We start from the raw sequence: 9660 nt of genomic DNA, 5'->3' as shown, positions 1-9660 counted from the left end.
GACCCTGCAAATTACTTTATTAAAGGCAATGGCTATTCTCCAAACCCTGTTGATGAATTTAGCACTATCTGAATGTCTCTTTAGGGTGGGATACCCTGAACGGGGTGTGTGTGTGTGTGTGTGTGTGTGTTTAAAGGGAGGGATTAAATTTTGTTTTTATTACAAAATATATTCCTAGTATAAGAAGTGAGCAGACGATGGAAATTCCATTTTGCAAAGAATTTTGAATTTTAGCTTCATTTTGAATAGGAACAAAACCTGAAAATTTCATAATTCTCCATGAAAGAAAATTTAAAAAAAAAAGTTGTTTAGGTCAGAATGTTTAATTTTGACAAAATGGTTTTGTTTGGATTTTGACTTTTTAAATATAATAGAAATGTAGCGGGGTGGTTAGGAAGGGGTTAAAAGCAGCCTGGGGAGGCTGGTTGTGTAAACAGTCACAGGTGTGGCCACACCCAGCTAGGGTCCAGCTGACCCTGATAAAAGGGCAGGTTGAGGGAGTGAGAGAAGACTCTTAGTTCAGCTGAGAAGTAGAGAGAATCAGGCTGTTTGGGAGAACAAGCAGGGTACCTGAGACAGAGCAGTACTGGGGAAGGGTAGGCAGAGCTGGGGACCCCCCCAGGCTGAGGCCTTGCTAAAGGCCAGGGGAGGTACTAGGGCTACAGGGAGGCAGCTGGGGCTGGAAAGGCAGCAGGTCCAAACCCCCTTGCTGATGATGAGTGACCACTTCAGACTGCAGTTTGCCCCTGAGGGACGGGGCTAGATGAAGACTGGCAGTGGGTCACTGAGGCAAAGTGGTCTTAGAAGATTGGGGTTCCTGGGGAGGGGAGACCCAGAGTATGGGGGCACTGTTGTGGGGGAGTACCCCAAGGTAAGGGGCACTGGAATCAGGGAGGGACGTAGAGCCTGAAGTGCTATAAGTGGTAGATATCAGGAGGAAACAAGCACTGGTAGGAAGATGCTGGCCAGCAGGAGGTGCTCCAAAGCTGAAACTGAGTTAATTCCTGGATGACCAGCAGGAGGTGCCAGTGGTGAGTGCGTGCCATGCTACAACAAAATAAAAAAATGTAAATAATTTCAAAATGAAAAATCAAAACGTTTCATTCCAACTATGTTGAAACAGGATGTTATTGGATCTTTCCTCCCCATTTTTTTTTCTGTTAAATGAAATTTCTGCAAAATCAATATGGTTTTGTAAAGTGTTTCCATTTTGACAGAACTACATTTTCAATTGAGTTTTTCTGACCAGCTCTGTTTAGTATATACCACTCCATTATTTACATTTTTTTATTGCAAAATATTTCTTTATGAATATTTACATCTGCCTTTGGATTTCTAAACTAGTTGGAAAATGCTTTAGAAAAACATTTTGGGTTTTTTGTTTTTTTTACCAACTTTTTGTTTTGAATTTGTGTAGTTTATATATTAACTTTAAAAAGTTAAAGTCCAAAATGAAATATTTCAACTGATATGGAACAATTTTTTTTAAAATGTTCTCTTGTGGAGAATTTCAAAACTTGAGGTTTTTGTTTCAATTTGAAATGAAGCCAAATTTTAAAAAATCTCCATTCTTAGTGAAATTTCCATACTTCACACACAACAAACCTATGTGCTTATAATTGTTTCCATTGTTTTTCCTCTGTTATAATTTGAGTATTACTGTAGAAACTCAGATTTTAACACCAGAGTTACAAACCAACCAGTCAACCCCACACCTCATTTGGAACCAGATGCACACAATCAGCCAGCAGTAGAGACTCCCCTCCCTCCCCCCCAAGCCAAAACAATACAGTAGTGTGTTAAATGTAAACTAATTAATTAAAAAAATAAAGGGGAATCAGCATTTTCCCATTGCATAGTACAGTTTCAAAGCTGTATTAAGTCAATGTTCAGCTGTGAACTTTTGAAAGAACCATAACATTTTACTCCAGAGTTATGAACATTTCAGAGTCGTGAACGATCTCTATTCGTGAGGTGTGCTTAACTGAGTTTCTACTGTAAAACTGCAGGGTTGGGATCTATATACAGTACTTACTCATGCAGGTTTCAGAGTAGCAGCCGTGTTAGTCTGTATTCGCAAAAAGAAAAGGAGGACTTGTGGCACCTTAGAGACTAACAAATTTATTTGAGCATAAGCTTTCGTGAGCTACAGCTCACTTCATCGGATGCATCCGAAATTATGCTCAAATAATTTGTTAGTCTCTAAGGTGCCACAAGTCCTCCTTTTCTTACTCGTGCAGCATTCTGTTTGACTTCAGTTATAACTCTATCTGAGTAAGTCCTGCAGGATTGGCCCTAAAAGGAAACAATTTATATTCCTGTAATCTTGTGGAGAAAGTCCAAGGGTACTAATGTACCTGTTCCTTTGGATGAGGTGGCGCCTTATGTTTTATGGTATCTTGCACATTGTATTCGGGCATGCATGAATGTACATCTAGACCTCAGACAATAAAACTCAGCAAAAGATTTCCTCTAGACAATGAGAATATTCGGCTATATAAACTGCACGTTGGAAAAGTGTAGTGGGCCAAATTCTGTTGGTAACTCACACACCATATGTCAGATTAAATGATCTAATGTTGCTGTCTACCCCTAAAAGATAAGAAATCTGTGTAGATCCGGGTCTTTTACAATCAGAATTATTTACATAGCCATAGGTGGAATTTGGCATGGTGCATTTATTTCTACATTGATGTGCGTTAAGGAAGAAACTTTGGGCAGATGATTTTATAAATTCCTATTGTAGTGTTTCTCTCTGGTATTCGTGACAAAGACATGATACTGAACTAGATAGAGCGCTGGTTTGATCCACTATGTCTCTTCCTGTATTCCTAGGTACAGTAATTATTTAACCAAGTGCAGGAGTTGAGATCTGGATAGGCACATATGAGCTGCGCCTATTTTTTTTTTGCTCTATTACATATTTCTTGTAGATTACATTTATTTTGATCGTTGTCTCTTTAGATAGCTCTTGCATTTATTTTAATGCAATGGTACAATTGCGACTTCAGAAAATCAAGGCTGAGTTGTTTTAGAATATCCCGTGTGTGTGTGATATACATACACTCTCTCTCTCTCTCTCTCTCTCTGTGTCCTGCACGGAAGATACTAAATTGTTTGCTGCGGAACCTATAACTTCAGGTGTGTCTGACTGCTTTGCAGTTAAAATCTCAAACGTTAATTCTTGTGCTGTCCTAGTCACTCCACACCCCCGGTTAATATCTCGTATCGTAGCAGCCCTTAAAACCAAACGTCAGACATTCGTTACTTCGCGCCTAGGGTCTCGAAATCTCAGAACGGTGAAGGCTGGGAGCCAACTGGGAAGGCCCCCCCCCCCCCCAGCATCATGGGGCTCTGCGGGTGGGCGAGGAGGAAGTCACCCCGACTCGCCCCCCAATCCTGAATCCCCATCTCCACGGGGTGGAGACGGGGCGCTCGATCCGCCTACCTCCCCCAGACCCCGTCCCCACGGGGCACCGTGTGCGTGCGGAGGCCGCTAGCTCCACGTCAGTGCACCCAGCCCTGGCCCTAACGGGCAGCAGCTTCGCTCGCAGGTGGCGGAGGCTCGGCCCCTTTAAGGCCGAGGCTGCCGTAACCCGATCCCGCAGCGAGTGGCTCGTCGGAGGAGCCCCCGGAGCATCCTGCCTGGGGCAAGCGGCGAAGGGCTCTCCCGGCGGGGATGGGGGCGGTGCTGCGGCCACACTAGCCCCCGCCTGGCCTCCCACCCCAGGTAAGGGTGCGCGGGGCTCGGGTGGGGCAGTGCCCGCAGCTTCCGGAGGGAGCGCCGGCTGCTGGCCGCAGGGAAACGTCCTGCCCGCCTGGCCTGGGGGCGGGGCACGGCGCGCCGGGAGCGGCCGGGCGCCCCGCTCCGGGCCGGGGCTGCGCGTCCCAACTCCAGGCCCGTCGTGTGAGCTTCCCATTAATCCTCTTTCCCCCCCCCCCCCCCCCCCCCCCGGGAGCAAGGGCTCGGGGCAGTGTATCGGAGGGTCTGGTGTGAACCCAGCAGGGAGAGGGTTAATGGGGAAAGGGGGGGGCGGCCGAGCAGCCCCGGGAGGGAGCGGGTCAGTGGGAACGGTGGCGCGGGGGAGGGGCGGCTGCGTAGCCCTAGCAGGGAGAGGGGAAAAGGGAGCGGGAGCTGGAGCTGGGGGAAGACGGCTGGCACTGCAGCGCCAGGTTTTGCCCGCTCGAACCGCGGGGTTGCTGTCAAATTGCATCAAGTCCTGTCTCTACAATATGCTACCGCGATAATGCTGTGAGACTGGTCCAGCCTCTCTCTGAAATGCTGCGCTGAAGAAACTAATGCTTTTAAAGGGACGCTTTCCGATTTAAAATGCTGGTTTTAAAATCCGATGTCCTTATTTCCCTACATACAAGATCTTAGATTGTTTGTTGTTTTAAACTGCACTTTGTAAAGACTACTGTAATAACTTTTGGTGTGTCTGAATATCTGTCCTCTTGGACAAAGAAATAATACTAGTAATTACATTTTATTTCTAGTTTGTTTGCTATCTGGCTTTCCTCTGCTATCTAGTATCGCAGTGTTTGATTGTCGAACATTGCAAATGTTCGCATCTCAACACATTACAAAATTAGGTTTAATTGATTTTTTTTTTCTTCTCCTTTCTCCTCCATCCCCTAATACTCTGAAACTGAAATTTCAGGAAATGTAGTTTCTAAAATCAGAAAGATTAATAAAACTTTTCCTGAACTAACAGTACCCATGTTTCTTGTTTGTCTTTTAAGTTGGATTTTTTTTTAAATAGCTATCTCTTTCCTACTAAAGACTCTTGATGCATCTGAAAGCTTTGAAGAAAAAAGCTTTTTTGATAAGTGATATAATTTGCAACATGTAATTCACCTTGCAGGCTTTTTTTTTGATAGGGAAAGATGACTAATCTCTGCAGTTTCAGAGTAGGGTACAAAACATATTGCTTTTGTTTAAGCATTTTAGTTGTTTTGTTTGAATACAAGTTGTCATTAGGAATGAATGCACACAGCACAAGCGGCCTCCTTCCTGTTATAACTCAGTCAATCTCTATCATTTAGAGCTATGCAAATAACTACTTTTGTTTTGTTTTTTCTGGTTCAGCCGTGGAACAGAAAATAACAGATTTTGTTTAGGGTCCTACAAATCTTTCCTTTGACTCAAAATGAAATGTTTAGTTTAGTGTTTTTTAATTGAACCAAACTTTTGAAAGGAAAAGCAATTTCAAATTAGAAAAGTGAAACATTTTGTTTCAAAAAAGTTGATGCAAAGCATTTAGCTTTTTCAGTGTTTTTACTCAAAACAATTTGGTGAATTCAACATGAATTTGAAAAATGTTTCAGTTGAGCCAAATATGCATTTTTCACTGGGGGGGGGGAGTTTGGAAAAATTTTATCCACTCTGTTGTTACTTGTCCAGCTATTATTATGATTGAAGCAAGACAGTTTATAAAATAAAATGTTCATAGGACTGAAAGGGACCTTGAGAGGTCATCTAGTCCAGTGGCTCTCAACCTTTTCAGACTACTGTACCTCTTTCAGGAGTCTGATTTGTCTTTCATACCCCAAAGTTTCTCCTCACTTAAACTACTTGCTTACAAAATCAGACATAAAAAGACAAAGGTGTCACAGCACACTATTACAGAAAATTGCTTACATTCTCATTTTTACCATATTAATAGGAATATAAATAGTATATTATATAGGGAAGTATAAACAAGTCATTGTCTCTATGAAATTTTAGTTTGTACCGGCTTTGCTAGTGCTTTCTATGTACCCGGTTGTAAAACTAGGCAAATACCTAGATGAGTTGATGTACCCTCCTGGAAGACCTCTCTGTACCTCTGGGGTACACAGATCCCTGGTTGAGAACCACTCATCTAGTCCAGTCCCCTGTACTCATGGCAGGACTAAGTATTATCTAGACCATCCCTGACAGGTGTTTGTCTAACCTGCTCTTAAAAATCTCCAATGATGGAGATTCCACAACCTCCCTAGACAATTTATTTCCAGCGCTTAACTACTCTGACTGTTGGGAAGTTGTTCCTGATGTCCAACCTAAACTACCCTTGCTTCAATTTAAGCCCATTGCTTCTTGTTCTACTCGCAGGTTAAAGAGAACAATTTTTCTCCTTCCTCCTTTTAACAACCTTTTATGTACTGTTATCATGTCCCCTCTGTCTCCTGTTCTCCAGACTGAAAAAATTGGGTTTGGTTAATCTTCCCTTACAGGTCATGTTTTCTAGACCTTTAATCAGGGCTTTGGAGCGGAGCCCAGAGCTGGAGCGTGGAGTAGCTCCGGAGCAATGGAGCTGCAGGTTTTTGCCTGGCGCTGGAGCAGAGCCAAAGCACAGCTCCAAAGCCCTGCCTTTAATCATTTTTGTTGCTCTTCTCTGGACTTTCTCCAATTTGTCCATATCTTTCCTAAAATGTGGCACCCAGAAGTGGACACAATACTTCAGTTGAGGCCTAATCAGCATGGAGCAGAGTGAAAGAATTACTTCTCATATCTTGCTTATGACACTCCTATGAATACATTCCAGAATGCTGGGTTTTTTGTTTTTTTTTTTTTTTGTTTTTTTTTTTGTTTTTGCAACAGAGTTACACTGTTGTGTCTCAAATATCTTGTGATCCACTATGACCCTCCAGATCCCTTTTTGCAATATTCCTTCCTAGGCTCTCATTTCCCATCTTGTATGCATGCAACTGATTTGTGTCCTAAGTGAAAGCATTGCATCAGATAATCAGTGTAGTATGACATACTGTTCAGAATCAAACAGCATCCTCTTGGAACTATTAGATAAGAGAACTACAACTTCTTACCTTTTGTGCAGGTCAATTGTGTTCTGAGCATGCCAACCAGATAGGCAGGGGAACCCCTAGTTTGTAAATCCTGCCAGGGCTTAGGAGTGAGTTAAGTGCTGAGTAGCTTGGTGTCACCAGAACTTGGGTGGCTTTGCACATGAGCATGGGCAGAAATTTAGGCACTGAGTGGACTTTACTAGTGGAGAAAATTTAGGTGCCTACAGGATTAGATGGTGGATGCCTGTTGCACAAAAATGTTGGATTTAAGCACCTATATCCTCTTTGTAAATATAATCCTCTGTGTTTAAAACACCACGTTTAGTAACTTTTACTAAATAAGATACACATTTAGGGCTAACTTAACCCCCTCATTTAAAAGATTAAATTTTTGCTCACGTGAATATTTTTATGGTTGAACTGCTTTATCTATACTTGTCTATGAAATTATGTGCATGCTCAACTCTATTTTGAGTTAAAATACAACATGTTTTCAGATTGCTCAAGTGGAATTCCAAGTTAGCTACTAGATTTTCATTTCGGTATATACAAGTCTTGAGAGTACCTATGTAAAACTAGCTCTTTAACTCAGTCTGGCAAAATTGTCATGAATGTTTACCAGACCAAGAATAAAACTTACTTGCTTGCCCCTTTCTATAATAATGTTGTACAGAGACAGGAATTTCTTGCCCATTTTAAAAAATAATTCTGAGGAGAATCTTGCACAGTTAAATACTTAGTAGCTTTCTAACAACCAGACTGTAGCCATAGGGAAACAAAATTTTCATGTAGGTGCATGTTTTAGCAACTGTATGTGGCATGACTTTTTTCCAGTGGTGGTGTTTACCTATGATTTCTATTAAAATCAGCAGGCGCTCTGGATGGCTAATACCTGTGAGAATCGTGCTACAGAATGGGGGGGAGAGGGGGAGTTGGAGGCAAGGGGTAGAATTCCTTCTAGAGACTATTTTGAAAGAGGGTTTATTTTGTAGACATCTTGGGTATCCTCTCTTGCAATGAATGTTTGTTTCAAGATATTACATATAAGTAGATAGCACCAGACATGCATATAAAATCAAGCAAATCCCTGGTGCTACAGAAAGTAAGTAAGCAAAAATGGATTTTCTCCATTAATAATTGTAATGTCAATATTTGTACAAAACACAGCATAAATAGTTGGGAGTATATTATTACATATATGAGATCAATAGGAATGGGCCCTGCAGAACTATTTGTTATGTACTAGTTGAAAGAGTGAAGAAGCTATTGTAAATTTACGTTTGCTGCTTTTCTCTGGAAAACTGGCTTCAGCAGGTAATTCAGCTTTACTTCATGTATGTTAGGATTTAAATTTTCTTTCTCTTGGGTATTCTATTAAAACTGAGCTCTGGAACCTTGATGTTCTGCATAGACAAACTTGCATGTTCTTAAGCTCACAAGTTCATCAAACAAATACTTCAGTATGAAATTGTCCATACTTCATCCTTTTACCCCCCTGAGCAAATGGTATAGACCTTTTTTGGAGAGGGAGGTGGTTGTCAGCAAATCCACTCCGCTTTCCCTGATTGTTTATATTAAAAAAAAAAAAAAAAAAAAACCTTTGACCATTTTGTTTCAATAGGAAAACTTGAGCATGTGGCTAACTGGATTTTGTTCAGACTTAGCTTGTTGATGTTGTCAGAGACAAAGAAAAAATTGGTTCTGTAGTACTCAACCAATTTTAAAAAAAGTGCACAGTATGACTTGCTGTTTTGGTTTCTGCTTTATCCAAGACTTAGATTGGGGGGTGTTGAATGTGCCATAAACACTACTGATTTTTTTTCCTGTTCAATAGAATTTAAAGTGTGTATTAGAAAATTGCCACAATAGCTTCAAAGACTTGCCAGTGTTATGAAGTGCTTTACATTAATTAAAAGCTTTGATCAACCCTTATGATCACTCTAGAACAGACTTTCAGACTGTGGAGCCTTGTCATCTGGACCGGGAGCTCACATGGGACATGAATCTCCATACAGGCGCATTTTAAAAAAAAAAAAGTTTAGGAACCTCTGCTCTGGGAAGTTTAGTATCCTCTAAAAGAGTAGATGATGCTTTCCCAGAAGCCACACTGCTCTTAGGGGAAATTATCATAGGGCTGGGAGAGACTGACCTTAATAATTGTAGGTATATAGCAGCTTGCAAATACTTAATTAGGTCTCATAACCACTCTATGAAGTAAGCAAATATCTAGTGCTTGAAAAATTCACTCCCCTGGGATGAGTAGGAAATTTTCTTGAGTATCTAACTTTTGCAGAATCTAAGCTTTAATTTTAAAGTCAAATCCTAGAGCCATTATCCTGAGCTGAAAACTCTCGACCAGAATCTTTAGAGTTTTATTTCTGCTTTTCAGAATCCCATGGGTAACAGTGAAACTGACAATGAGATCAATTTTTACTCTGTGGCTTTCTTGAGGAAAGCTCTGAGCAGTAGCTTAGGTAACCACTTGAAACTAGTCACTATGGGGGAGGACCCAAAATGGAGGCCGGGGATTGAGTCACACACCCACCCCCTTTGCAGCAGCTAGGATGCTGGAGTATAGAAGGGCAGTGATTCTCCACCAACTTTCACAGCACATGGGGAGCTTCAGGGGGCAGTGAGAGTGAGAGAGCAAACTTCTGACTTGCAGCAGCAAAAGGTGGTGAAAAGGTTCACATTCTTCAGGTAGAAGGCAATTAAAGTTAAGCACCCTCCTGTTTTGCACCTCAGTTTGATTTTGTCCCCTAGACAGCATAGACAAGCATTTCATATATGACTTTGGCTAGTAGGTTTAGTCCTTTATTACAGTGATTCTCAAACTTTTGTACTGGTGACCCCCTTCACACAGGAAGCCTGAGT

General features: G+C 41.6%; 1 protein-coding gene across 3 annotated transcripts in view; it reads left to right on the top strand.

Annotated features, from left to right (window-relative positions):
* Positions 1-509: 509 nt before the first annotated feature.
* Positions 510-9660, top strand: part of LOC119859834 (TLC domain-containing protein 4-B-like) — a 57813-nt gene continuing 48662 nt past the window's right edge. The window contains exon 1 of one of the 3 annotated variants that reach the window (XM_038412570.2): positions 510-1031. The gene's annotated coding sequence lies outside the window, so the exon portion shown is untranslated. Of the gene's footprint in view, positions 1032-3345; positions 3731-9660 lie in introns of those variants that run through there. The other 2 variants (XM_043490529.1, XM_038412571.2) reach the window with 2 other exon arrangements.

The sequence above is a fragment of the Dermochelys coriacea genome, chromosome 8 (assembly GCF_009764565.3).
Source record: "Dermochelys coriacea isolate rDerCor1 chromosome 8, rDerCor1.pri.v4, whole genome shotgun sequence".
Lineage (NCBI taxonomy): Eukaryota > Metazoa > Chordata > Testudines > Dermochelyidae > Dermochelys > Dermochelys coriacea.
This window is presented reverse-complemented; position numbering and strand designations above follow the sequence as displayed.